The sequence below is a fragment of the Sus scrofa genome, chromosome 6 (genome assembly GCF_000003025.6).
Source record: "Sus scrofa isolate TJ Tabasco breed Duroc chromosome 6, Sscrofa11.1, whole genome shotgun sequence".
Taxonomy (NCBI): domain Eukaryota; kingdom Metazoa; phylum Chordata; class Mammalia; order Artiodactyla; family Suidae; genus Sus; species Sus scrofa.
Genome location: NC_010448.4, coordinates 70,946,893 through 70,973,890, shown reverse-complemented (window position 1 = coordinate 70,973,890; position 26,998 = coordinate 70,946,893). Strand labels below are relative to the sequence as shown.

The 26,998-nt window shown below is 57.1% G+C and overlaps 1 protein-coding gene across 4 annotated transcripts in view; it reads left to right on the top strand.

The window, feature by feature from the left end:
• CASZ1 (castor zinc finger 1) overlaps positions 1-26,998 on the top strand; it is a 153,167-nt gene that overhangs the window by 55,605 nt on the left and 70,564 nt on the right. The window lies entirely within an intron of this gene.

The window sequence follows — 26,998 nt, the reverse complement described above, 5'->3', positions numbered from 1 at the left end:
TCAGCTGAGAGGCACCAGCCGGTCCCTCCTTCTTGCCTGCCCACCCCTCCCCCATCCAAAGTTTGATCCAAACAGAAGCAAACTTTGGGGACAGCCCTGGCGCTGCGTGGAGCCAGCTGAGCCTGCGAGTGGCAGCGGGAGCAGAGGGAGGCAGCCCCGCAGCCCTGGCGCCTGACTCCACCGGTCCCCCGTCCCCTCCAAGAGCTCCCCATCCGCGCCCGCGCTTGCAGGCGCCTCTCTCGTCAGCTCAGAATGCAGCTTGGGGCCCGTGGCGGCTCAACCTTTCCCTCTCCCAGAGCCCCGGTCTAATCAACCCCTATAATTTATGCAGAAAATATGATTTATATTTAATTTCACCACACTTGCATTGTTAATTTGAGATGTAATTAACCCGTCGCCATGACAACTAATTTTGTGATGCCGTAAATTACCGCCGTCTTTTCATCAAAATTCAGTTACTTTGGCTCCTGTGTGCAATGTACTGATGCAATTAGGTTGCTAAGGGCAACTCAAAAGTGTTCAATTTCTTTTGTGCAACTGCAGTGGGGTAGAAGCTCCCTTGCGTCCTCCCAGGGTCCCGTTGGCCGTGGGGCTGGGAGTTGGGGCTATGTGACCTGCCCTGGAGGAATGCCGTTGGAAAGCCGGACTGGGTGGGCACCGGCTGGCCCTACGTCTCTTCCTCCCACCCCCTTCTCTCCAGTAATTATTTTGAAGCATTGACCCCCTGGACACGTGCTCCCTGTGTCCCCCCGTGACTCCCCTCCAAGGCCTGGACCCTCTCTCTTACGCTTCCCTGTCCCAGACATCGTGCTTTCGTTAGTAGAAAAAAAAGAGAGAGAGAGAGAAACCGCCTCGTCTTTTTTTTTTTTTTTTCTCCTGGTGTCTAACTTGTTTATATAGGTCTCCCCTTCTCCCTCTCTCTCGCTCTCTTTTTTTCTTTATTTAAAACAAAAACCCTCTGTGTTGCTTTTGTCACGTTAATTCCCATTTTGCCAACACCAGGGGCCCAGGCAGACGAGTTACCAAGGAACACAAAATTTTAATTAGTGTATTTTAATCATTCAGGCTTTCCGAGCTAATCCACATGCCCTAGAGAATTCCCGAGACGCAGCTCTGCCCTGCTTTACCATTTATTGTTGAGTCTATTATAATTACTGTTAGCAGGTGGGGACTGGGAGATGTTTATTATGAGTTTTTCATCTTTAGTATAATTACCGAAAAAAACAAAATAAAAAGATGTCGTTGTATTTTGTTTCCTAGAATTTTTTTTTTTCCAGGGGAGGGCATGGCCGTGGGATTTTTTTTTTTTTTTTTTTTTTTTCCCCTGCTTCATTCCAGGCAGGTGACTTGGAGTTTCTGTGCTGGAAAATACTCCTCAAGATCAGCTCTGCGTCGTGCTCAGCACTCCGCAGGCTCAGGAGAGGTGGGCAGTGCCCCCTCTGCCCGTCATCGCCCTGTCTAGGCTCTGGGGCTGCCCCTCTCCCCTCCCCCCACGTGTGCCCCGTATGAGGAGAGGGCCCGGGCTGAGGCTGACAGGGCCAGGGTTCCATCCATGCTCCTGCTCTGGGCTGGCAGCTCCACCTGGTGTGGAATAGTCTGGGGGTCTGACCTGGGTGGACCTGTCAGGGGTGAGAATAGAGCTTTGCACGGTTATAAATACAACAGGTATCATTTATTGAGTGGTTAGGATGTGCCAAGCCCCGCATCATGATTTTTTACCTGCATAATTATGCTTAACCCCTCAGCAGTCCTATGAGGCAGGTAACTAATAACATCTCTGATTTTGGTGGGGGTTTGGGCGGGGGACGGCAAGGCTCAGGATCAGAACTAGGAGGTAGGATTCAAACCCAAGTCTGCCCTGGAGCCAAGCTCCTACTGCCTACATTGTACTGTCTCCTTGACTGGGTCCTCTCGATGCCACCTCCTCCCAAAAGTCTTCCCAGATTGCCTGAGCCTGAGTTAGGGTTCTCTGTCTGTGTCCCCACAGCCTCACCGTCTGAGTGCCGGTCCCACCGAGTTGTAGTTGCCCGGTTACGTCTCTGAGAACAGAGACTTGCGAGGGCGGAGGGCTTTCTGCCATCATCCCTGATGGCCCCCTAACATGTAACGTGGTACCTGTGCCAAGCGTGCAGGCAGGGCACTGCGCCCTGATTCTCCACTCCGGGTGTGGGATATTAGGGACGTGACACAGACATTTGGCTGGCTGGACATCCAGAGAGGCCCTCTTAGATGTGGCTCACAGCAGAAGCTGCAGGACCTCTGGGTCCCCGAGCTTCAAATCCCAGGAGGACGGGATGCCCTGGGGCCTGGGTCACGTTTGAGTGCTGTTCTGGGGACTCCGTGTGAGATGAAAACACACAGCCTCGGTTTTCACCTCCTCAGCCCTCGGGTCCCGGGCAGCCCTGGCCAAGCCCAGCCTGCCCTTTCTTTTCTTTCTCCTCTTCAGCATCACTTTTCAAATGTCTTCCCCTCTCAGTGCTGATTTTGAAGTTTTCCTGGAAAATTCCACATCTCTGCCCTAGAGCCAAGCGTGGGGCTGAGGACAGGGGTTTTCGCAGGCAGAACGGAGCAGCGTGAGCTGGAGCTGGCCTTTGCTCGTTTCCAGCCTGGTTGCCCGCGGGGACCAGTGGGGGGAGGTAATTAACACATCCCTGGGAAGGGGCCCAGAGCGTCCTGTGAATTGCACACTGGTGACAAGAATCCCTGTTCAGCTCTAAATTCTTGGGCACCCCCCCACACCAGCTCCTCTTCAGCTTCTGATGGGATAGCGGGACTCAGGCCCCATTACTTCCTGGGCTGTCACCCCATGGGGCTGGACCCTGCTCAAGCCAAGGGCAGAAGTGGCCGCTTCCTCTCGCTCTCCCTCGGCTCGCCCAGGGCTTCTGGGTGGTTCTTTCAGTACTTGGCGGCACCGTCTCAGTCCGCCTCAGCCTTTGCCTTCGTGGTCACCATCCTGCCCCACGTGTATCTCTTGCCAGAAGATGTGTAATTCTCCTCAAACGCCCTGGCAGTGTGGTTCAAGCAGCCCTCACCCAGGCCAAGGCCAAGGCCACGGCCACCTGCAAGGGCAGAGACATAGCCCTGCCCAGCCCCAATCCCCGGAGCCCGACGGGGCATAATCTCTGCCCTCTTTTCTCTCTGCTCCCGCTGCCCCAAGCCAGTGGCTCTCAAACTATGGGTCCAGCGCCTCCTTACCCTCGAAAGCATTGAGGGTCCCAAGAGCTTCGGCTTGTGTGGGTTTTCTAGCAACTGGTATTTTCCATATTAGAAATTTCTCAATGTATTTATGAAATCATTTAAAGATAACCATGATAAATCCATATTACATGTTAACATTAAGAACATACTTTTAGACAGAATACTGTATACCAGCTATAATGGAAAAAATAGAAATCATTATTTAAAAAAAAAAAACATATTTTTAGGGAGTGCCTGCTGTGGCTCAGTGGAAACGAACCCAACTAGCATCCATAAGGATACAGGTCGATCCCTGGCCTCGCTCAGTGCGTTAAGGATCTGGCGTGGCCGCGAGCTGTGGTGTAGGTCGCAGATGTGGCTCAGATCTCCATAGCTGTGGCTGTGCTGTAGGCTGGCAGCTGTAGCTCCAATTCAACCCCTAGCCTGGGAACTTCCATATGCTGCAGGTGTGGCCCTTAAAAAAAAAAAAAAAAAAAAAAAAAAAAAGAGCACATTTTGAAGAGAATATCTGTATTTTTTCCAAAACAAAATTTTAGTGAGAAGAATGGCACTGCTTTATATGTATATATATATATATTTTTTTTCTCTCTTTTTGCCATTTCTTGGGCTGTTCCCACGGCATATGGAGGTCCCCAGGCTAGGGGTCGAATCAGAGCTGTAGCTGCCGGCCTACGTCAGAGCCACAGCAACGCGGGATCCGAGCCGCATCTGTGACCTACACCACAGCTCGCGACAACACTGGATCCTTAATCCACTGAGCAAGGCCAGGGATCGAACCCACAACCTCATGGTTCCTAGTCGGATTCATTAACCACTGAGTCACGACGGGAACTCCTGCTTTATATTTTTGCAGGTGTCTTTAATGTCTGGTTTAACCAAAGGCAGCTGGACCTTCAGATGTGCTTCTGCATTCAGTCCTTGCTGATCTATTGTTTACGTTGAAGAAAATCCAGGTGTTTCCTCCGTGGCCCAGTGGCCTAATGATCCGCCTTCTCTCTGTGAAGGTGCCGATTCGATCCCCAGCCCAGCTCAGTAGGTCGAAGGATCTGGCATTGCTGCAGCCCCAGCATAGGTCATAGCTCTGGCTTGCGTTTGATTCCTGGCCTGGGAACTTCCATTTGCCATGGGTTTGGCCATAAGAGAAAAAGGAAAGAGAGTCCAGCTTCCCACAGATGTGTAGTTGGATAAGAGAGGACTGTTTTAATAGCTTCAAAGATAATTGTGAATCGTCGGCTTTGATACGAGGCCAGAACTCGCCACGCGGTTGTTTCTCAAAGGTCAGCGCCAGCGTAGCGTCTGAAACCACATCAGTGCACTTGGGGTACCCTTACGTGAAAACCCACTGGTCTGTCTTGCACTTTGCGTGACTCATTCCCCCGATGCGTGATTTTGTAACCTCACGCAGGGGTCATTTAGAAAATGCTGGTTCACTGAGGCATGCAGCTCTGCCAAATGTTGACACATTTCACGACACGATCTTTAAAAAAAAAACAAAAACAAATTACGTTTACTGGTATCGTTACCAGTCTCACCAGAAACGTTGTTAAGTTTTAGGACACTGTCAAAGTTAACAGTGACAAACATTCTTCCAAAAGTCGAATTCTCACCGGAAAGCTCAGATGTTACCATGGGTGATAAATATTGTCGGGTTTTTTTCCCCCCTTCAAAGTCTTACTTTGTTCACATTTGAGAAAATGTCTGTCAAATACTCAAATCGGAAAAATCAGAGTTTATCTGTCAGTTTCTCTTTCAAGTAAAGATGGCACAGCAGAAACGAATCCAACTAGGAACCATGAGGTTGCAGGTTCGATCCCTGGCCTCACTCGTGGGTTAAGGACCCAGCGTTGCCGTGAGCTATGGTGTAGGTCGCAGATGTGGCTCAGATCTGGCCGTGGCTGTGGTGTCGGCTGGCGGCTACAGCTCCGATTGGACCCCTAGTCTGGGAACCTCCGTATGCTGAGGGTGCGGCCCTAAAAAGACAAAAAAAAAAAAAAAAAAAAGAGGGGGTTCTCTGTGAAAAGAGCGGCCAGTTCAGCTTGCAGCCCAGCCACGCAAGTAAGTTTCCTCAAGACAAGCATCAGGCTGTGGGATGCCGCAGAAGTTAGTATACTTCCCCTTTCATCCCTCGGAATATTAAAAAGACACATACTCAGGGGTCAAGATTTCATAAAAATTAACAGATTTTATAGCTTCATCAAGGACATTCCTAAATGATATGGCTTTTTTTTTTTTCTTCTTAACTGAGAGTGCTTGGTGCTGAAGCACATCTGCCAGGGCCAGGCTGTGATCTGTGCTGGGGTGCCAGCCGTTTTACCCACCTTTGCTTTAGCACCGTTGAGGCTTGTGTCACCACCGTGAAAAAGGCCGTGGCATCCTCGCCGTATTACAGAAGGGTCTCAGGGAGCCAGAGGCCTGCAGACCACACTTAGAGAACCTCTGCCCCGGTCTCTCTCTCTGATCAGAAAAGCGGTTCCCTCTGGTGCTTGGTTTCTGTCCTGGGAAAGGGCTAAACTCTTGGCCGGAGTCAGTACGACCTGCGGGGTCCACTGGCCTCCGTCCGTGGACAGAGCCTGGCTGGCTGGGGCTGCCGTGGGGTGAGACGGCAGGGGGTCCTGGTGGGCAGCCCGGGGGAGGGGCAGGAGCCACCCTGCAGGCGGTGGCTGTGGTTGCCAGCATCCTCCTGGGCCAGGGTGTGGGTCTCTCCTGCGGGGCCTGCCCTCCCCAGGAAAACTCCCACAGCCTCTGGCTCCACCCGGGCTCAGGCCTGTCCTGAGCCTGGGCTCTGGACGCCCCCGCCCTGCATGGCCCAGTTTCCCATCGGCCACCTGCCTTCGAGCCACCGAGGGCTGGGGGGGCCGGGGGGGGCAGGAGTCAGAGGCAGGCCTCCCTCTGCTTCCCCACTCCGCTTCCCCCAGCTGCCTCCCCGCCACCTCCCCCAGCATGGCAGCCTGTCCAAGACACTGGGTTTTGTCCCCTCGATCCGGGCACCCTGAGAGGGCAAGAAAATAGCTGTCCGGTGAGCGGTGGGGGAAGGCCTCTTGTTTTCCCCTCGCAGCGGCCGGTTTCCCAACTTTCCCATCCCAGCTCCTGAGGAACAAAGGGCCTCCGGCCCCCGTGTGCCGGGCCGGGCCCAGCGAGGGGACTCACCAGCAACTCTTTATTGAGTCTTCAAGCAGCGGCCAGGCACTCCATTAAAAAGCCATTCCCCTTTGTGCTGCCCGGCCCCCAGCTGTCCCCCCTCTCATGTGACGGTCGGTCACAGTTGTAAAACAACAACACACAGAGTTGGCAACTAACGAGGCTTTTTTTCAAGCCAGGGTCTCCATGGCAACCCCCGTCAATCACCCCTCAGGAGCGCTTTAACCTGACCAAGAGGGGGAAATAAAAAATAAAAAAAAAAAAAAAAAAAAAAAAGCCAGGAAAGAAAGACTTGGGAAGAGAGTGAGAGGCTGGTAGACAACTGGGAGGGAAGCCATTCAGAAAGTTTCTGGGGTTTGCTCCATCCGTTGGAACACAAATGAAAATTTAATCAGTTGGATGGGCTCGTCCCAGTGACCGGAGGGGACGGATGTTCATTTTCATTTTTACACATAGTTTGCACGTTGCAGCTCATTTTACACAGGCTTCTGGCACTTTCCCGTGGTCCATAAGATGATGGAGTGTGGTTGTCCGTGGGCAGAGTGGGAGGGAGGGCCGTCCTGTGGGCTGTTACAGCGAATAGATGGTACCACGGGCCCAAACCCAGAGATGCCCAGTTGATGGCCTCAAGCCAGCAGGAAGAGCCATCCAGAGCCTGGCTGGAGTCCAGCAGAGTCTGAGTCCTTCCATGTGCGGCCTGGTGCCAGTGGGGATGGCCCACGGTATGTGATGGGCATGGCGCCAGGGGGACATTTGAGGGCCCCCATGTTCCATGCCACGTGGGGCAGAAGCGGACCTACCCCCGTGACGTGTCAGGGGAAGCCCCGCATGGTAGGTGATGGTGGGACCCCTTGTTCTTCATTGCCGTGCCAACAGATGCCCACTCCCTGGGCACGTGGCATCCCGCCGGGGGTGAGTTCAACCTTCCACGTGTTGGCGTGGTGCCGGGGGCACGGAAGGCCTGAGTGCCCCCCACCCTCAGGCACTCAGACATGCTGTCTGGCCGCTAGCCAGGGACTCCACAGGTTCCGAGGTCTGCATGGTCTGGGCACGGGCACAGTCTGGGCATGGCAGCGGGCAGCCTGGCAGCTGTTGCCTGGCCCTCCTGAGAGCTCAGATCAGGAAGGAGGCGAAGGCCAGTTTCTCTGTCAGCCCTCATTTCTTAGAGCTTCGGCACCTGAAATTGAGAGCTCAGGGAATTCTCCTGTGGCCTAGCGGGTTACAAATCTGACTAGTATCCATGAGGATACAAGGTTCCATCTCTGGCCTCGCTCAGTGGGTTAAGGATCTGGCGTTGCCAGGAGGTGTGGTGTAGGTTGAAGATGATGCTTGGATCCCACGTTGCTATGGCTGTGGTGTAGGCTGGCAGCTGCAGTTCTGATTTGACCCCTAGCCTGGGAACTTCCATATGCTGCTGGTGCAGCCCTGAAAAGCGAAAAAAGAAAGAAAGGAAGGAAGGAAGGAAGGAAGGAAGGAAGAAAAAGACCCTGAGAGCTCAGACTCCTTTTCTCCACGGAAGTGTTGAGAGGACAGCGTTCCCATCACAGTTCCCAGCCCCTGGGAGCCTGGGGATCCGATTGGAGCCCTGAGGGGAGTGAGGCAGGGGACCCTAGAGGCAGAACCTGGGTTCTTGCCGTCCTGGGCACTGTTGGGCCAGGCTGCACGCCCAGGTCCTGGGGATAAGATTCTTAAGTCTGTGAGTTCCTGGGAGGCTGGCTTATTTTCTGGACTTCCTAGACCTTGCCTGAAGCTGGCACCGGGCATAGCAAACAGCAAATAGCTGTGACTGGATAGATGGGCGGCTGACCGGCCAGAGCAGGCGTTTCCCCAGCCACTTCCTGTGCCAAGGGCTATAGGCTCTGCTTGAAAGACAGGAGCTTGTGGTCTTGCAGCCACTGCTCTGCCCTGTCCCCCCAGTCCCCCAGCTTTGCCAGGCCTGGAGCTGGGGCTGGCCCCTTCCCACCTCTGCCCAGCTCTCCCGTCGCCTTCCCACTTCTCCGTCTGCCTGGGCTCCTCCCACTCCACTCTCCCTAACAGGTTTCGGACCTGACCTTGGCTCTCGCAGGTGCCCTCTCTGCCCTCGCTTAGCCGTTGGTCCTTCTCACGCATGTGGGCAGGGGCTCTGTTCACTTCCAAAGCCAAGGGAAAGCTTTTCTGGCGGCCCCTGTCCTCCTCGCAGCCCTCCTTTGTCCCAGCTTTGATGGTGGGGAAACTGGCCTGCCGTTCCATGCGGTGCTATTTACGTGACATCCCAGTGGGTTTGGTCACCCACAAACCATTTTCCCAAACCAAGACAGGAGAGGGCCAAGGAAGACGCCCCCGGGGCCGGGCAGCCCCCGTCCAGCCTCTCTCTGGTCTCCCTTCTGGGCCCTGGATCGCTGCTGGCGTGAGGACCCTCCAGGGACTGGGAGGGCCTTGGCTGGGGCCCCATCTTTGCATCTCCTTTCCTGGGTGCCCAGGGAAGCTCCTGCAGGAAAGGAATGCTAACACTGCTGCTGTAGTAAGCTGGCACGGTACCCAGGCAGGGGCTGCGCAGTGCCAGAGCCTAGTAAAGACGTTGGCGAGGCCTCCGCTTCCCATGCCTGGAGTTTCCTCTGTCCGGATTGGCGTGCGGCCTCCAGCCGGGCCCGAGGCAGCCCCAGGAAGTGGTGGCGTCCCCGGCAGCCCCCAGCCTGGCTGGCCTGGGGGACACACCCCCTCCCTGTCGCCCTCCAGCTCCAGCCAGAAGCTCTCAGAGGGCAATGAATATGTTGTAGCATTTTGTGAAAGGAGAAACAGTGTGGGGAGAGGGAAAGGAGAAGATGGGGTCCCAGCAGCTCTGGCTCTTGGTAAACAGCAGCCCGTGGGGAGACCTGACTTCACCTCTCCCGGCCTCACTTCCTCCCGAGAAACTCGGGGATGTGAATCGTATAACTTTCCTACAGGGTTTCTGTTGCCCTTTAAAGCGCTCGATAAACGTGAAGCATTCCTATGGGGCTCTCTCGTGGCTCGGGGCGTTAAGGATCCAGCGTTGTCACGGCAGCAGCTCGGGTCGCTCCTGTGGCACGGGTTCGATCCCTGGCCCCGGGAACTTCTGTATGCCGCCGGTGTGGCCAAAAACAGGAAGGAAAATGATTAGTCGGGATGGTGGTCGGAGCTACCCCGTGGTTTCGAGGCATCAGTGAGATCTTGTGTGTGGAAAGCACTTAATACGTTGCCTGACACACGGGAGTGCTCGGCAAATGTTAGCTGTCATCCTTGTTATCGTTACTGTTCCCACTGTTATTTCCTGGTGCACTGAGGTGGCGCCTCGGGCATGCCCTGAGCCCTCCTCTTGCTCCTGAGGGACCTGGGGTGGCTGCCCCCCTGCTGAGTCTGGCCGGAGGCGCAGGGGGGTTGTTCTTCTCGAATGTTCAGCAGGCCCCCCTGCCCCCACACTTACTCTTCAGCACCTGCCCTGCCATCTTCCAGGCCCCCGGCCACCCCCTCCACACTGGCACTGGCACTCCCTGATCCAGGGTTCCCTGGGCACTGCCCCTCTGGGGTTTCCTGGCAGAACAGGGTCCCCAGAACCCGTTTCTGGCTCCTGCCCATCCTGGCCTCCCCCAGGTCTGGGATCTGACTGGGGATGGTGACTTAGTAGCTGAATGAACTCCAGTTTCAAAGGTTAATATCAAAATCTGGAGTGGATTACCTAAAAATTACTTACAACACCATTAAAATTCTGAACTCTTTTTGTTGTGGCTGTAAATTAATTTAAAATGTCAGGTTTTTTGAGAAATCCAATAAGAAATTGAGCCAACAGAGCAATCTGCAAACTGTCTGGCAAAGAGGAAAGTGTGTCTCTTCAATCGACAAGGAAAAATATGGAGCTTAACTGGAACCATATGGCTTTAGTACTTGAGAGAAACCTGCTGAAGAGGGAGGGCGGGAGGGGGAGAAGGGGGGGGAGCCCAGCTGACAGCCACACACATGCAGCGCGAGGCCAGAGGGGAGCAGGGCCAGCACGGCGGCATTGGCGCAGCCCAGGGGCCTGGCAGGCGCCTGGCACGCAGCCTACTTGGCTGCCCCCTGTCCACGGTCACCAGGCCGCCCCTGGCGGCGACTTGGTCCGTCCACTGTCTTAACACGTTCTCGCTGTGTCCATCTAGGGCTTGCGGGCCAGTTGGGGAATCCTACCCCCGACCCCAAGGGGAGCCCAAGCCCCCTCCTGCCAGGGCGGCCTGGGTGTCAGGGTCCCTGCCTGGGAGGGCCCCCTGCAGGTCTGTGATGGCCACGTCCCCTCAGCCTTCTGTGGGCTTCTTCCCGCCGACATGTGGTCCCCATTACTCCTGAATTCCCCCAGATTTACAGCACATTAAGTAATTTGTAGGTTATTTCAACTTCAATCTGCTAAAGTTGAGAAAATCAAAATTAAATTCAAACCACCAGAGAACTTCAAAGAAAGAGGAAGAAGAGGAAGAAGACGCTTAAGTGCGGTCTCCTCCTCGGGCCCAGCGTGTCTCCCCAAGGTCCTCCTCCAGGGTTGGGGGGGGGACACTGCCTGGTTTCCCCTCTGCCCGCCCTCTCCGCCCCTTGGAGGCCCCCACCCCTGGAAAGGGCAGTGTGCCTGGGGTGCCCCCGGAGTGAGGATCCCAAGTCAGGGCAGCCTGGGGGCCTGTGCCGGCCTCGTGGTGTGGGCTGGGACAGAAGCACCTCTCATTTCTGGCGCTCCCTCTGCTCCCCCCGCCGCCAAGCCCCCGCCCGGGCTGGTTGGGTTATTCGGGAGCTCCAAGGCTGGTCTGTTCGCTTTTCCGAGCCATTTGGGGGTGGGGGGCATCTCCACCAGTGTGCTTCCAGCTCCCTGCGTGCCTGGGACAGCTGACAGCTGGTAGGTACCACCTGGCCCCCTTGGTTTCATAGCTCAGGTTACCTTATTTTGCTTTCTGCCCTTTAAAACAGCCTTGTAAATAAGCAAACACTCGGTGCCAAGCACCTTCGGCACTTCGCCAGGCTGGTAAATATTTTAGTAGTGACTTGGTAACAGTCGTGTTCACTTTGATTTCTTCAGAAAGGTTCTGGGTGCTGGGGAGGGGGCCATGGCGCTGGGAAACGATGTGTGGCTTATTTATAGTCCGGTTCTGACCACGTGGCCTCTGCTCTAACCCGGGGTATTTTTAAAGCCGGCATGGTGTTCACCTCACACCCCCCTTTCTGCAAGGATGGGGGGACCTCTTCAACCTCCCCACAGAAAACCCCACCGAGAAAGCGCGTCCGGGTCCTGGATTTGGGAAACAGATGCTAGATGTGTGTCCACCCAGAACTGGAGTGAACTGAGCCTCGGGCAGAGGCTAGGTTGGTGTGACTGTGGGGTGGACCCGGTCCCTGACGTGGTCGGGACTTAAGAAGAACCCCAGGGTCCGGGGGAAGGAGGGCTTTGGGGTCGGGGTGTTCGTGAAGCTGAGGCCGTGCCAGCTGAGATGGCCAGAGCAGAGCCGACTGTGACAGCAGCCGGGATGCAGGAGGAAAGCAGGTGGAAATGTATCGATGGGACAGGGAGGCAGCGGGTCCTGGAGGAGCCACGCCACGGGGAAGACAGGGCCAAGGGAGACTCAGGGGGGGCCCTGGGGTCTGGACCTTCCCTCTGAGTCATGACAGGGGCACCTGCAAAGCACAGGGCCTCTCTGCCCAGTGCTGGGAAGCTGCTTTCACCCAAGCAGACCTAGCTCATCACGCCATCCATCGCCCCGGTGGCCACGTGCTGCTCCCGGGCTGGGTACCAGCGGGAGGGGAGGCGGATGGGAGGAGGGTGTAGGGATCTGGCTTTAATAGATGCTCCGAGCCTCAGCCACGTATTCCTTTGTTTTATGGGAGGTTTAATGCACAGATGGGTTGGTTTTAAAGGGCCTCAAAATCAAGGCACAGGGAGACCATACTTCTCCCGAACACCAGTGCCCGTAGCGTGTGCCCGTGAGCACCTGCAGGTGGACAGAGTTAAGCAGGATGGAGCCTTGTCCCCGACTCATGGGCTAGCGTTGGCGGGCAAGGCCGGGGAAAGTGGGTGCTTCTAGGCCACAAGGGCTCCTCTTCCCCATCCCCAGCATGGGACCTGCACCCCTCGCGCTTACAGCCAGCGCGCCGGTCAGCTGACCAGCCAACCTGCTGCCACTCCCCAGCCACCCACCCTTCCCCCTTTGGCTCCTGGCGCCATGATGCTCGCCTGCTGTCTACACCCACGCACACCCCATTGGTGCTCAGCCGCCGTGGGCGCGAGTCAGGTGAGCGGCAGCCAGAGTGGCAGACCCAGCTCACCTCCTTCCCGGCGGGCCTAGTGCCAGGGCTGCCCTCTTCCCGGAAGGCTTCCAAGCTCCCCCGCATGGCATCCTGTTGAGCCTGTTCCTGGGGTGCGGGGGCAGGCCCCTTGGGGGGAGAGTGTCTGCCCCGAGCTGCCCTGGCGCCAGCCCTTCCTGGAGGCCATGGCGGAGCTGCCAGGGGGAGGCAGCGGGGCCAGGGCAGGACATCTGAGAGGGGAGTCAATGGGACATGGCCACCTTCCCACCACCACCGAGGCCCTGCTGGCTGCCACTTCTGACCCCAGGGCAAACGAGCATTGGTGTCCACTGGGTCGCTGTTGCTTCGCTGACCTTCAGCGACTTGTCCTGAAAGATGCAGAGCCCTCACTGATGGGCCCAGACCCACAAATGGGGGCTCAGGCACACTCAGGGCTCCCTGGCCTTGCCACCCTGGCTCCCCAGCCCCCTCGTTTTCAAAGCCTTTGGAAACTCTGGGGAGTTCTGTGGGGGAGACAGGAAGGTGGAGAAGCCGTCTTTGAGTTGCTCAGAATGTCTGTGCTTGAAAGGTCAACGCAAGAAGCCAGCTTCCCCAGCTGCCGGCACCCCGAGTCTGTGTCCTCCAGTCTCCCCTGTTTGCCGGCCCCTGTGTGGGAAAGAAGGCTGCGTTAGCAAATCTTCTTCTGCCCCTTGGCCTGGAATTCAGAACCGTGTGGCAGCCAGAACCGTCTTGTCCTTTACTTGCTATCATGACCAAAACACGGCGTTTCCCGTCTCACCTGGCCTTGGGGACCAGGGATGCTGTCAATACTCACGCCCCTCCCCGCGCTCCCTAAAGGAGGCCCCGTGGTCCTACTGAGGGTCTGAGCTGCTCCGGGGACATGAGGCTGTGCCAACTGACCCACCAACCTCAGTGAGGTCTGGCGAAGTAGGGGTGACATACAGGTGTCTGCCCGGCTGCAGCAGGTCCCTGGTCATCTTCAAACATGTCCATGGATGCTCCATGTCATCTTAAGGAGAGGATGCCACACCACCCTAAGTTCCCCCAGGCAGCTTCTCTCAACAGGTGCTGAGAAGACCTCAAGGTCAAACATACAGCAAGAGAAACAAGGAAAGAGACTGGGGGGTGGTCACTGGCAGGGCCCTACGAGGCTTTTTCTCCTTCCCTGGGGACACTGGCCGGCCTCCACCTCCTAGCAGGTAGGAGCAGGTGGCAAACAAAGCAGTCGGCCTGGAGCAAGGCAGGAAAGTGTTCAGGCTGAGGCCTCCCCTGGCCCAGCAGATCTAGTGGCGGTCAGGCCTCCCTCTTCTAGTCTGCACATCAGCACCTAAGTTGCAGGAAGGGACATGGACCGGCAACTTCTGTAGAAGGACAGGGACCCACCCCGTGGGACCAGAGCCAGCTGGAGCCTCCACCCTCATTGGCCCCTGACACAGTTCTGGTGGGAGGGGCCACGCCTACAGGTAGCTGGTCGCCCTGTTTCTCCTTGATGCCTTGTGGATGAGTCCTGGTTTCAGGCTCCCTGAGAGCTGGGAATGGAGGAGATCCTATGAAAATGATGATATGTGACAATCAGTCACAGCAATTAGTGTTTTGGTTAACAGGCCTTTTTTGTTTTCTCTCACCCAGACAGAATGTCACAAATAAATCCTCTCCTGCATTTGCATATTAATTGGATCGGAGACGTCAAGCATCTTTCATTAAAGAAAATGATCTGCATATTTGGAGACATAAAATAGTTATTTTGATGGGTTTTTTTTCCTAAGATCAGGGGGTGGGGGAGGTAGGTGATGGGAGCAGTAGAAATTGAGGTAGAGTGAAAGCTAAGCCAGGCAGCCCCTCTGTCTGGAGTTAACCCCGTGCAGCCCGCAGTCGATGGGCCAAGCTTGGGCCGAAGATCATTTATATGTAACTAAATCCTGGAGCCAGGGGCCCCCAGGTGTCACACGGTTGACCCACTTTGTGCCAAAGGGGTCCCCACGGGCAATGTGGGTAAGGAGGTTGGCGGCAGCCCCCACCGCTGTCCTCCGGGGAGTGGTCCAGGGCCCACCTGGGCTTCTTCCCCAGCTCTCTGTCCCTCGTCCCTCACCTTGACCCCGGGGTCCGCCCACTCCTCCAGCCTCCTGCTCTTCCTTTCCCATCGGGGCACCCATCTGTGTCCACTTTCTGCACAGTGTCTGACCTTGGACTTCCCTGTGCCCTTCTCATTCTTTGCCAGCTGTCATCCTGTCCCCAGATGGAAAGTTTTCTGGGGGCAGCAGAAGCAAAGCCTGGAGTCGTTATCACACACACTCGAAATAACCCAGAAAGCCACTGGGGCCCATATTAGGACATGAGCCCCACGGAGAGCTGAGCGAACGTGTAGTTTTGATGGGCGGATGTTACTGCTCCTCCGGTCATCCTGGTTTCCTCTCGCGTCTTAAACGCTCGGTCCTCATCGGCTGCTTTAGCCAGCGTGCCGGGCAAGTCCTCTTCTTGATATTTCTGCGCTTCCCCGGTCCCTCTGCCTTCCCCAGCTCCCTGGTGCTGTGCCCTGGTGAGTGGGGTGTTTAGGTGACGATGGCGATGACGACGACGACTGCCACTGCTTTTTGCACAGAGAAAATGTGTAGACACTTTGCTGAGAGCTTTGCAGGCGTTGTGTCCCTGAGCCCTCACCACGACCCTCTGAGATGGGTCACTGGGCACATTAGATAGATAAGGAAACTCAACCTCAGAGAGGCCAGATCACATGCCCGTCAGTGCCCAGCCGGGTTGCAGCCAGAGAGCCAAGTTCTTTATACCAGACTGTGGGCTCTGCAGGCAGTGAGGACCAGCAGGAATCTGGCTTCTGGGTTTGGGGAGGGCTTTTTTTTTGTTTTGTTTTGTTTGTTTTTGGGGGGTTTTTTGTTTATTTGTTTTTGCTGCATCATGTGAAGGTTCCTGAGCCCGGGGTTGAACCTGCCCACAGTAGTGACCCAAGCTGAGCCATGACAACACCAGATCCCCAACTGCTAGGCCACCAGGGACCTCCCCTGGCCCCTGCTCTGATGGCAGCCAACTGTCATTCTTGTGTGTGAAATCAGAGGACGTGTGTTGAGACTCTGCCCCGCTGCCTCCTCTCGCCCCACCAAGAAGCCCCACCTGTGTTCACAAGAGTTGCCCTTTCCTGAGGGGCGGGGAGCTGACTCCAGCATGTTCTCTGGGCCTTTGAACCCTGGAGGTGCCCTTCTAGGCCTGCAGAATCACCCATGCTCTTGGTGCCTTGAACTCTGAAGTGGCCAAGTCCCCGACTCTCGCACCCTGCTGGTTCCTGCCTCATCGTGTGATAGGCTCCTGGAGGCCTAGGGATCGGGCTGGACCCTGCAGCGTGGCCCGGCCCCTCTGGCCGAGCTGTGCATCTGCTCACCTGTGCCCCGCCCCCCATCCCGCGCCCTTCAGGCAGGCCCCTCCCTCCTCATGCCCGGCCATGGGCCTGGGCATCCCTTGGAAACCTGTTGGTTCGGTGCTGCCGCCCCACAAGGGCATCGCCTTGAACTTCAGGGTCCTTTCTCTTCCATCATGTCTTCCAGTAGCCACAGCACTTGGGCAAGAACACTGCTCCCGGATCTCGGGGAAGGCGGTGAGGTATGATGGAAAGAATGAGAGCTCTTCATTCAAAGTGAATCAGTTTGGATTCCTGCCTGGCTGTTTTTCTGAGCTGTGCACCTGGGGCGGATCTGCTCCCTTCTCTGCACCTCAGTTTCTCACCTTACACAAGGGGGGGCAGCCATTCCTCCTGTGGGCAGGGTCTGAGGCGTCCTCCGACTCAACTGAGAGCCCAGTTGCAGGCCTAGGATGGACGGGGACCCCCGCGAATGCCAGCAGAGGGGGTGTGTCACCCCGCCAGTGGGTCCTGATTCTGGTAGGGTCTCCTGGGCGAGGGACGCAGGTGATGTTTCCCGAAGCACCTAGCAGCTGGGCCCCGGCTTGCTCCTTCCTGTTCTCTGGCCCTCTGGCTGCATGTGCTTCCGGCAGGCAGGCGGGGAGACCTAGTGGCCCCCCGGATTTGGGGTCCTTGCAGAAGGGGCCTCAGGTGCCCTCCTCGGGGAGCAAATGGACAGGCCGGGTGTTTTATGGAGTCTGGGGGAGTCCTGCGGCAGCTGTATCTGTTAAATGCCAAGAAGCCAAGTTGGTTTAATATGATTGTAGCTGCTGCTTTGATAAATCAAAATAATTAAAAATAATAAATTTGATTCCTCAACCAACAGGCTGTGTGTGGGCACAGGGCCTGGGCTGACGAGCTGGGCCTGGGGGGCGGGCGGGGGCACCGGGACACAGGAAGGCCTGTCTTTGTGGGATCGTAAGTGGGGGAGGTGGGTGTGAGCTCCCCTTGTGAGCACATTGGAGAGGGGCAGAGTGTCCTTCACTCAGCAGGGCTGTTGGCCAGCCTGGGCTGCAGCCGCAGCCGGGCCTGCCACTAGCCCCGTGGCCTTGGGCCGACCTCGATTTCTTCATCTGTCGAATGGGGTGATCGTTCCGCCCACCTCACGGGGCCGTGGGAGGAGTCAGGGCTTTGCCGGACCCGTGGTCGAGCCTGATGGGAGCGTTGGTCGGCTCAGTGTTGCGTGGGCATCAGTGGCCCCCTCTCGGCCCCGACCTTGCCCCCTGCTTTGGTATCGCGGTGGCTGAGGCCACCAGCTGCATCCGGGGCGGCTGAGCAGCCTCCCGGGAGTCTCCTCCAGCTGCCGGGCGTCGCCCGATGCAGGACGGTTCTGTTTGCGCGGGCATCCCCCAGTTGCAGGGCGTGACTCTTGATTGCTCCCTCTGGCTCCAGCGTTGGGACAGGAAGTACATGCCACACCCTCTGGACCCGAGTCCCTGGTCAGGGTGCCGGCGGCTCTGAGCCGGCTGGGTGGGAGCTGGAGAGAGCGGCCCGCCCCGGGGCTCCCTACCCCCCTCCTCAGAAGCCGTCTGTGGTGTCTGATCCAGAAGAGCCTGAGCAGCTGGAAATCTGAACTAAGTAGAGGGGCGGGGGAGGGGCTGGTGGGAAGGGAAGGGACAGGGTGTCTGTCTCTTTAAATGCACTTTGTGTCAGTGTGATAAGGAATTTGATGGCTTTATCAGAAATACCAAAGCTTTATTTAGCAGGGTGAGGCTCACACCACTCAGCTCCACACAATCTGCTGATAAATTGCAAAAAAGAAAAAAAACCCAACATCTCACCAACCCCCAGCACAGCCAGAGAGGAAAGACGAGGCAGAAGGACAGGCAGAAAAGCAGTGTTGGGAGTTTTGGGGGGGATCGTGGCGGGTCGGGGTGGGCATGGGGTGGGTGCAGCAGAACTTGGAAGGGCTGCCAGGCAGGCGTTCTTCCCTTCTCCACCGGCGGCCTTGGTAGATTTTTCTGTTATTAAGTTATAAACACAATAATTATTTTCAATCTTGCAGAGAAAGTGCTGGTCACAGGGACGGGCCCTCCTCCTCAGCCACTTTTAAATCCTACTCCTGTCCCTCCATCAGTCCAGATCCCCCAAGTCTCTAGGGGATCCTCCTCGGGCAGGAGAGATGCCCAAGGGACTGTCGGGGAGTCAGGAGCTGGCCCTGGTGGCCCCTCTGAGAAAGGGGATCCCCACTCTGCACGCCGTGGCTGTGGCCGTGGCCAAGGAAGCCGGCAGGGGAGGGCGTGAGACAGCCTGTGTGGGACGGGACTCCAAGCCCCGGGTGAGGGCTCCACCCAGGTCACAGAGGAAGCCGAGGCGCTGGGGCATGGCCCTGCCTACCTGTGACATTCCAGGGCTTTCTGTGCTCCCTGCCAGTTGGGCGGCTCCGGGGGGAGGGAGGGCCCCCATTCCGCACCTGGGCCACTCCAGATTTCTCGTGCCTCTGGAGGGTCAACAAATGAGCAGAATGACGTTGTCACTTCTGTTTCCCTCCCAGAGCCTTCTCTCTGCACCCTGTATGTGCCTTCCTGCCCTGCTTTCTCTGGGGGCACCCCATCCCCTGAGCCACCCATCTGGTGGGCACACAGGCTCGTGGCAGCAGCCTTTGCTCTTCCCCTTGGCCGTCCACACTGTTCCCTGTAAATCTTGATGCGAGCAAACCAGGTGTATGCTCGTGGTCCCCACCCACGCCCCTCTCTGTCCCGTGAGGTTGTGCCTCTTCGGCGGCTTGTATGTGATTTCCTCTGGAAACCGAGGCAGGCAGTAGCGCGCTGGGTCCACCCAAGAGCCGTGTAGACGGGAAGCGGGTGTTGGTTGTAGTGAGTGGTGGAGAGGGAGATACTTCTGCTACCCCAGCCCCCTGGGGGCTGTCCTCTGGTTATATGAGGATGCTTCTCCCTGGCCAGCTGGCCAGCTCCCGGGCTCCGCGGTCTGGCAGAGCTGGGCTCAGGGCTCCCACCGCAGGCCCTGCCCGTCCCGAGTTCAAGGCTGCTTCTTCTGTCCTCCACCCCCTGTTCCTCTTGGTGCCTCGCAGGGCTGGTTGAGGAAGTGGGGGGGACGGTCTCTGTCAACATGAGTGTCCCCAGACATGGCCGAGAAGCCCAGCCTTTCCAGAGCCCGCCAGCTGGCCCTTCAAACAGGATGGAGGCTGGGCAAGGCCAAAGGTTGCTTCAGGGGCAGTTAGGGGAGCCCGGAGTCAGAATGACCAAAGGCAAGGTCAGCAGAGTCTGAGGATAACCGCTCGCGGAGCACCCTCCCTGGAGCTGTGCGCTCCCTAGAGGCCGTGCCCCCCATCCAGCCCCCAGCCCCCGGCCCAGGTGAGGCCAGCGGGCTGGGCAAGAGCAGCAGGTCAGTCGCAGAGGAATTCCTCGGCTTTAGATAGTGGAGCAACAGGATTAACTCAGCTGCTTGGAGGGGGAAGTGCTGGGCGGAGAAACAGGGCAGCCTGGAGGGGAGGTGGGGGCCTAGCCGGCCAGGGAAGGGCAGAGGGTGGAGGAAGCTGCAGAAAGGCCTCGGCCGGAGACAGACAGGAGGAGTAAGTGGAAGTGACAGGGTCAGGCCAGACCTTTGTCCTGCAGCCTGATTAGAGAGTCTGCTCTGGATTTCTGAAACTTTGGGATGTGGTCGGACAAACTGGAGCTTAATTCTGTCGGAGCGCCGGGGAGATTAGAATTGACATCCTGGGAGCACATTCCTGGCTGGGCAGAAATCCAGCCCCCGCTGGGAAAAACCTGTGAAAGCATGGCCAGCCCAGTGGCGCTGGCAGGGGGTGCCCGTCGGCCCCAGTGGCCACTCCAGCCTGTGGGTCAGAGCCAGGAGTCTGGGGGGCCAGGCTGTGTTGTTGGAAAGCGCCCGCCTAGTGGATGGAAGGGAGGCCCCACCGAGCCACTTCTGAGTCGAAATCCTGGTTCTCTGCCTTTTCCTGGCTGTGCTGCCTTGGGAAGAAAGCTTCAGTTTGGTTGAACCTCAGTTTCCACATCTGTAGAATGGGACAGGTCTGCCGTCTGGGCCCAGTAACCTTGCCTTTCCTTGGGAATGGGAACCCTGACTTTGGCAAGGTGAAAGGAGTGGATCAGAGTGCACGCTCAGCCGCAGCAGAGCTGGGGGCACCGTGAAGATTTCCCTCGCCGAGCACCCCGACACTGGGCGCACCCCAAGAGTGCCAGCCCATCAGAGCGCTGCAGCTCAGGCCTGTGGAAGATTTCTGCCCCTGCACCAAGGGGGTCCTTTCCAGCAGCCGGCCCCCTGCAGCCACGAAGGAGAAGCCTGCAGGCATCCCTAACTGGCCGCGTCCTAGGAGCTCCCAGGAACCCCTGCCCTGCTCAGTGAGCCCAGGAAAGCAACGTGGGCCTGCCTCACAGGAGCATCTCGTCCAGATTCTTCCCCATACCTCCAGAGACGGGTTTGGGGGACCGGAGTGAGGGCCCAGCACCGTAGCCCCAGAGCAGGCTGTTTCTAGAAGAACAGCGTATATACCCCCTCCCCACTTCCCTCCTGATTCTAATGACTTTCAAATATTGGTAAATATTTTGGCTAATGCAGCCTCTCATGGCAGAGAGCAAAGCTGTCTGCAGTTCAGGACCTACGAATTATTTATTAAAGATCTGAGATGCGGTGCAATTATGTGGAAAGAACCCCAAAAATTAAATAAATAAGTAACAAAATAAATAAATAACAGCCACACTGGCCTCTTGAAGGCTTGGGGAGCTGCATACATGATTGCCGTCTTGATGAAATCCCCCCGGATGTAATGAGCTGATTTTCTGCTGTTAATATTGCATCTGCTGATGAAGGATTCGTTAGGATAATGGAACGAAGCTAAAATATAAATGACTCCCTGTCAAGAAGCAGCTTTTGTTTGTTGATCTCCTGACAGTTTCCCGGGCCAAGGCAGGGGTTTCTGTGTGCACACGCTTTCGGGAGCAGTCAGGGGGGCGGGCTGAGGGCTCGGGGGACTGTCCCCAGGCCCTGGCCCCCTGGGTCTCCTGGTCTTTCCCTGCAAGGTGGGGCTCCCCATCCTTGGGGAGCCCTGGAGCCCTGAGGATGGGGAAGTCTTTGCCCGAGACCCCCTTTTTCCACCCAGAGGGCAGCTCCAAGACGCTGGGCAGCAGCAGAAGTTATCTGGGGAGCCTTGCAGAGAGGATGGCATGGGCCTTGCACGTGGGAGCCACTCATGCGAGGACACCGGCGGGGAGGATGGCAGCCCTGTGGAGACCGTCGTAGGCTCCAAGTGACGTGTCCTAAGGCAAGGCCTTGTCCCCAGAGCCACCCTAGCCTTCTGGTATAGTCTTTTCCTCCAGCCGTCACAGAGCGCATTCTGCAAGGCCCTTGGACACCTCGGGCAGTGGTGCACACAGTTCCTGGGGACGGGAGGGGGAGAGCACCTGCCTGAAATTAGGATGATTCCCCTTCCACCACCCCCCCCCCCCGGCTCATCTCGCACCCGTGCCCAGCTGCTGCGGGGAAGGAGCCTCCTCTCCCTGATGCAGCCCCTTCTCCTCCTCCCCTACAGCATTATTATTTGACTTTATTGCAGTAAAAGGCACAGAACGTGAAGTTCACCACTGTAACCATTTTTATCGTTTTTGTTTTTGTTTTTGTTTTTTTTTTTGGTCTTTTCTGGGGCCGCACCCACGGCATATGGAGGTTCCCAGGCTAGGGGTCCAATCCAAGCCGCAGCTACCGGCCTACACCACAGCCACAGCAACGTGGGATCCGAGCCACATCTGCAACCTATATCACAGCTCAGGGCAATGCCGGATCCTTAACCCACTGAGCAAGGCCAGGGATCGAACCCGCAACCTCATGGTTCCTAGTTAGATTTGTTAACCACTGAGCCACAACGGGAACTCCCACCGTAACCCTTTTTAAACTATTCACGTCAGTGGCATTAACTACATTCACAGTGTTGTGTAACCATCACCAATATCTAGTTCCAGAACTTTTTTTTTTTTTTTTAGATTTTTAGGTCCACCCCTGCGGCCTACAGAGGTTCCCAGGCTAAGGGTCCAATCCGAGCTATAGCTTCCGGCCTATATCACAGCTCACAGCAACGCCAGATCCTTAACCCACTGAGTAAGGCCAGGGATCAAACCCGCAACCTCATGGTTCCTAGTCAGATTTGTTTCCGCTGTGCCATGACGGGAACTCCAAGAACTTTTTCATCATCCCAAGCAGAAACTCTATACCCATTAGAAGCCACTCCCTGTTTCCCCTTCCCCCTGCAGCCGACAACCGCTCATCTGTGTTCTATCTCTGTGGATTTGCCTATTCTGAGTATTTCACATGCAGGAAATCATGTCATATGTCTTTGTGTCTGCCTTCTTTCACTTAGGATGAGGTTTTCAAGGTTCTTCCCTATGGCAGCGTGTTGTGAGAACCCGTCCCTGTTCATGGCTGAATAATATTCCATGGTGTGGGCCACGGTGTGTTGGTTATCCATTCATCTATTGATGGACGTCTGGGTTGTGTTCCCCTTTTGGCTCTTGTGAATGGAGCTGCTATGAACATTCACGTACACCTTTTTGTTTGCGTTCCTGCTGTCCGTTCTTTGGGGTATATCCCCAGGAGTGGCGGGATTTGCTGGCCCTCTCCCTGGCTTCTTAAAGGCAGGGCCCCTGACAGCTAATAACAGGTCATATTTGTCAAACATTTACTAAGTACCAGACCACGGTGCTGCACGTTATTTCAGCAGGTCTTCACAACCGCCACAGTTGCGGTAGCACCAGGTGGACTGTCTTTGGTTGGAGTGCTCTCCAGGTTGTGGACAGTGCCCGGCATATAGTAGGTGCTCAAGAAATAGTAACTGAAGGAAGTGCCAAGAAGCTGAGGCCAAGAGAGGTTAGGCAGCTGCCCCAGCAGACACGATGGTGCTAAGTGGCAGAGGCGGGATTTGGACCAGAGTCTCACTGACTGCTCTTTCTCTCGGACCCAGCACAGTACATGCTCAGTGAATACCTGGCAATCGCTGGGGAGCAGGGCTAAGGAGAGGTCTAAGCCGATCGCCTGGATGCGGGCCAGGCAAGGCCCAGAGCAGGTGTTGTCTTTCTGTGCATCTGTGGAATGTGCCGTCTGTCCAAGGAGGCCCTGCCTCATCCTCGGTGAGCCCTGAACAGGCAAAGGCCACGTTGGGTGCTGCTGAGCACCCCACCCAACACCCCAGAGAGGTGTCCTCCTCTGCTTGACCTTCCAGGCCCTTAGGTGGAGGCGAGCACACCCAGCCACCCCCCTGGACCTGTCTTCCTGGGGAGAGGATGGGTCCCACCAGTAAGATCTGAGCCACCTCCACCTCCAGTGGTCAGGCAGGGCCTCTGGGAAATGGAGAGGCTTCTTCTCACTTGCAGGGTCTCAGGAGGGCTGGGCAGGCGGCCTTTCTCCTCCAACACTGAGAGAGGCCTCCCATCACCATCCAAGCCCCTGGTGGGGCCTGTCTCAGTTTCTGAGATGGGAAAAGAGAGGGCACCGCAGGCTGGAGCACTGCAGAGAGAAGCACCCAGCCCAGGAACTAGGGCCTGGGCCGGGGAGGTGTGAGACAGAGAGGGCAAGGCAGAGGTGCTGGACCAGCGAAGGCTTGGTCCCTGCAGGATGGGCCGGTCAGCTGGCTGGAGACTGCAGGAGGCAGGTCCTCCCTGAGCTGGGACTTTGGAGAACAAGGTGGGAGAATCCCTTTCTTGCTCCCTACCTGCTAGATGCTTCCTCCTGACCCTGTACAGGTTTTTCAGGATTCTGGCCAAATTCCAGCCCAGACCGTGTTGGAAAACCCCCCTGCCCCCCGAGCCAATCCAGAGGCTGGCGCTGACCCCCACCTGCCCCAGCCTAGGGTGTTGGGCTCCTTTCCCCAAACGGGACAGGCAACCGCCCTGGCTGCCGCCTCGTCCAGATCTGGCACCTGCTGGATGGTGCGGGGCCCCGGGGCCCCTCATTGTCCCACTAAGCACTGTGTAAAAGTCTCGGGCTTCCTTTGACCTTTCTGTTTTGCCTGGTTATGTGGCGGCCGCCCCGCTGACACGTCTGCCCCCGCGTCATCGCCGGGCCACTGCCCGGCCCCTGCCTGTGGCCCTGCTCCCGGCTTCGTTCTTTCTCTTTCTCTTTCTTTCTTTCCCTCTCCTTTCTCTCTCTCTCCTTCTCTCTCTCTCCATTCCCCCCCCCCGCCCCCAGTCTCTCTCTCTTTTCACTCTTTTAACATGGTTTTCCTAAAAAGTTTTTTAATCAATCAAATTTGAGGCAGAAAATAGGTTTTGTCACGCCTGGTCCCGGGGTAGTGTGGCTCTCACTCAGGCTCCTGACAGCTCCTCAATGCAGGAAGGAGGCCAAACAGAATATTTCTCGGGGAAAGTGCTGGTTTCCATGACATCGCCCCTTGTTGTCTGTGCTGCCCCCTTTCCAAGCTGCCGGGCTGACACGGCCTGTGAAAGGGCCCGGCCATCGCGGGGGAGGTGGGGGGAGAGGGGCAGGAGCCAGCACTGGGCGGGGGGGGGGAAGGGGGGGAGAAATGGGCGCCCGACAGCTGCCCTGAGCCTCCTCCGTGGCCTGGGAGGGTTGGGGAGCAGGTAGGGGCGCTGGGGACAGGGAGCTGACCCTCATAAATATGAAGCCAGGGAGCTGGGGCTGAGAGATGCTCAGAAGCCAAGCCCCGGATGGTCGGTGGCTCCAGCCAGAGGGGATGCAGGCGGGTGAGGCCTCCTCGGTCCTGGTACGCGGGTGGCAGCAGCTTCTTCATCCTTCCCTCTCCTGCTCCCCCCCTTGCCCATGGCAACCCTGTCACCACCACCAGCTCGGGCTCCTTTCCACCCTCCTTCTGTTCCATCACCTCTGGGGCTTCTGGTCCCTTCCAGCTCCCAGGCCGCCTTCGAGCTCCCTCTAGGCCCTCGGCTTCGACCTCCATCCTGCTTTCCGGCCGCTCCTTCCCAAGCCTCGCTGTTTCACCCTCTCCCCTCTCTTTACTCTTCTTGCTCTCTTTTATAATTAATGATTAGGTTTAATTGGTTTGCTTAGGCAGCCTGACAGCAAATGAGCAGAAGCCAGCCCAGGGCCGCCAGGCTCAGGTGAGAGACTCCAACGGCACCTCTGCCTGGCCTGTGGGTGGGTCAGGCCGGCGCTCAGCGGGGGCCAGGCCCCACCTGGGCTGGCGCAGTGGCCAATGGGAAGAAGGCAGCAGCATCTTCACACAATCAGGCGCACGTTTGTCCACCGACGTTCCCCATGTGCTTTTGTTCTTATTCTCGTCCTCACACCCCTTTCCGGGTTCTCTTTCATACAAGACATTGTCCACCTCTTCTGAGCTTTGGGTCACGGTAGGAGGAGGGCAGGGTCCGGCTCAGTCTCCCTGGAGCCTGGACCTATGGGGTCGGCAGCTTGACATGTCTGGGCCAAGATCTTGCTTTTTCACGTGGACAGGAGGGAGCAGCTAGCAAGGCCTGCTAGCCCAGCTGCCTGCCTACAGCCACTGGAGCCTGGAAGCCAACAGGCCTGGTTGTCGTTCTGATTTTCCAGGTGCCTCTGCATAGAACTCAACCTCTTGGTCCTCCGTCTTCTGGGCAGAGTCCTTAGGATAAAGCACATTGGACGAATGCGCGGATGGGCGGGCGGATTGCTGGCAGAGAGTAGGGATGCCCTTAATGTCAGCCGTCCTAAATACTGGGGCTTCTGGTCTCCTCTGTGTATGTTTTCATGCTCCCTACCTCTCCTCCTGGCTTTGCAGAATCCGTCCTTCACTGCAGCAGCTTTCTGATGCTCTGCCAGGCGCTGGGTGTGCCCAGTCACTCGCTCAGACAGGCCAGAACCAAGCATCAGAAGCAGTGAGAGGAAGAGAGACAGAAGATGCCCGGGCCAGCAAAGAGAGATAAAGTTGAACTTCTCGGGACCCCCGCTGGGGAGGGGGGTTCCAGAGTCCACCCAAGTGTCCCAGATCCCACCCAGAGACAGCCTCCCTGCTTCCGGCAGCCAGGCCGCCCACTCCAGAGGCAGGGGAGGGACAGGACCCCCATCTGCGTCCTGGTCCCCATGCAGTTGGCATCGCTGCCCCTCCCCACCCCTCTTCCACCCCCAGCCCACTCCTGGAAAGTTTCCTCCCTGATTGTTCTGTGTGATCAGATCTGCAAGTTGCTCTCTAAGCTTCTTGTCACATTTTGACTTAATGAAGTGCAACTGCTGAGGGATTTGGGTTCAGCGCTCCGGTCTCCCGCGCTCCCTTGTTGTCGGAAAACAGGGGTGGTTGGGGATGGCAACACCGCACTGCAAGTCGTTATCATTCCGGTCAGTCTGTTTAACACAAAATTAAACAAAGAACTAATTAGTGCCTCATGAATTAATAAATGCACAGTTGCCAGGGAGGATGGGCGGGGGGGGAAAGGTGGTGGAAGGGAGATACTGGAGTTGTGGAGTTGGGGGGCTTTGGGGGTTCAAGGGAGGCTGGCCAGGGCGCCTTGAGAGATCTCAGGCAGGCAAGTGTGGGCTGGACCGGCCGGCGATGCTGCCCCGCTGGGTCCCTGGGCTGGCTGGCTGGGATGCCAGCTCTGACAGCCAAGCCTGCCCGGCGCCTCTCAGCGGAGGCCCGCGGTCTCCATCCCTCGCCCCCCTGTCCAGCCCCGCGTGGCCTCCTCATCATCCAGCGCTCTTGCTCTTCCCTGACTTCTTTTCTCCGCTGTCCCGACCTCTGCCCTGTCTCCCGTCTCATCAAGGCGCCCCCTTCCTCTCTACCGCCCCCTATCGCTGGCTGCCCAGCTCTCTGCAGAGCCCCAGGTTCTCACCCTCTGGATCAGGTAGGCATCAGAGGCCCACGGAGCAGTCCCCCCCAGCTGCCCGATGCCTCTCAGAGCCCTGCGTCCAGCAGGGTGGGCTCTGCCCCGGTGGGTACCCTCCACCCAGGCCGCTCAGCCAAGGCAGCGAAAGCTGGCAGAGGACCCAGCCCTCCTTAGGAGGACATGTCAAGTACAATTAGCATTATCTGTCTAAACGTGTCCCTGGGAACGGGAGGGCGGGCGGCGGGTCTGGGTGGCATTCCCGGAGCCCGGT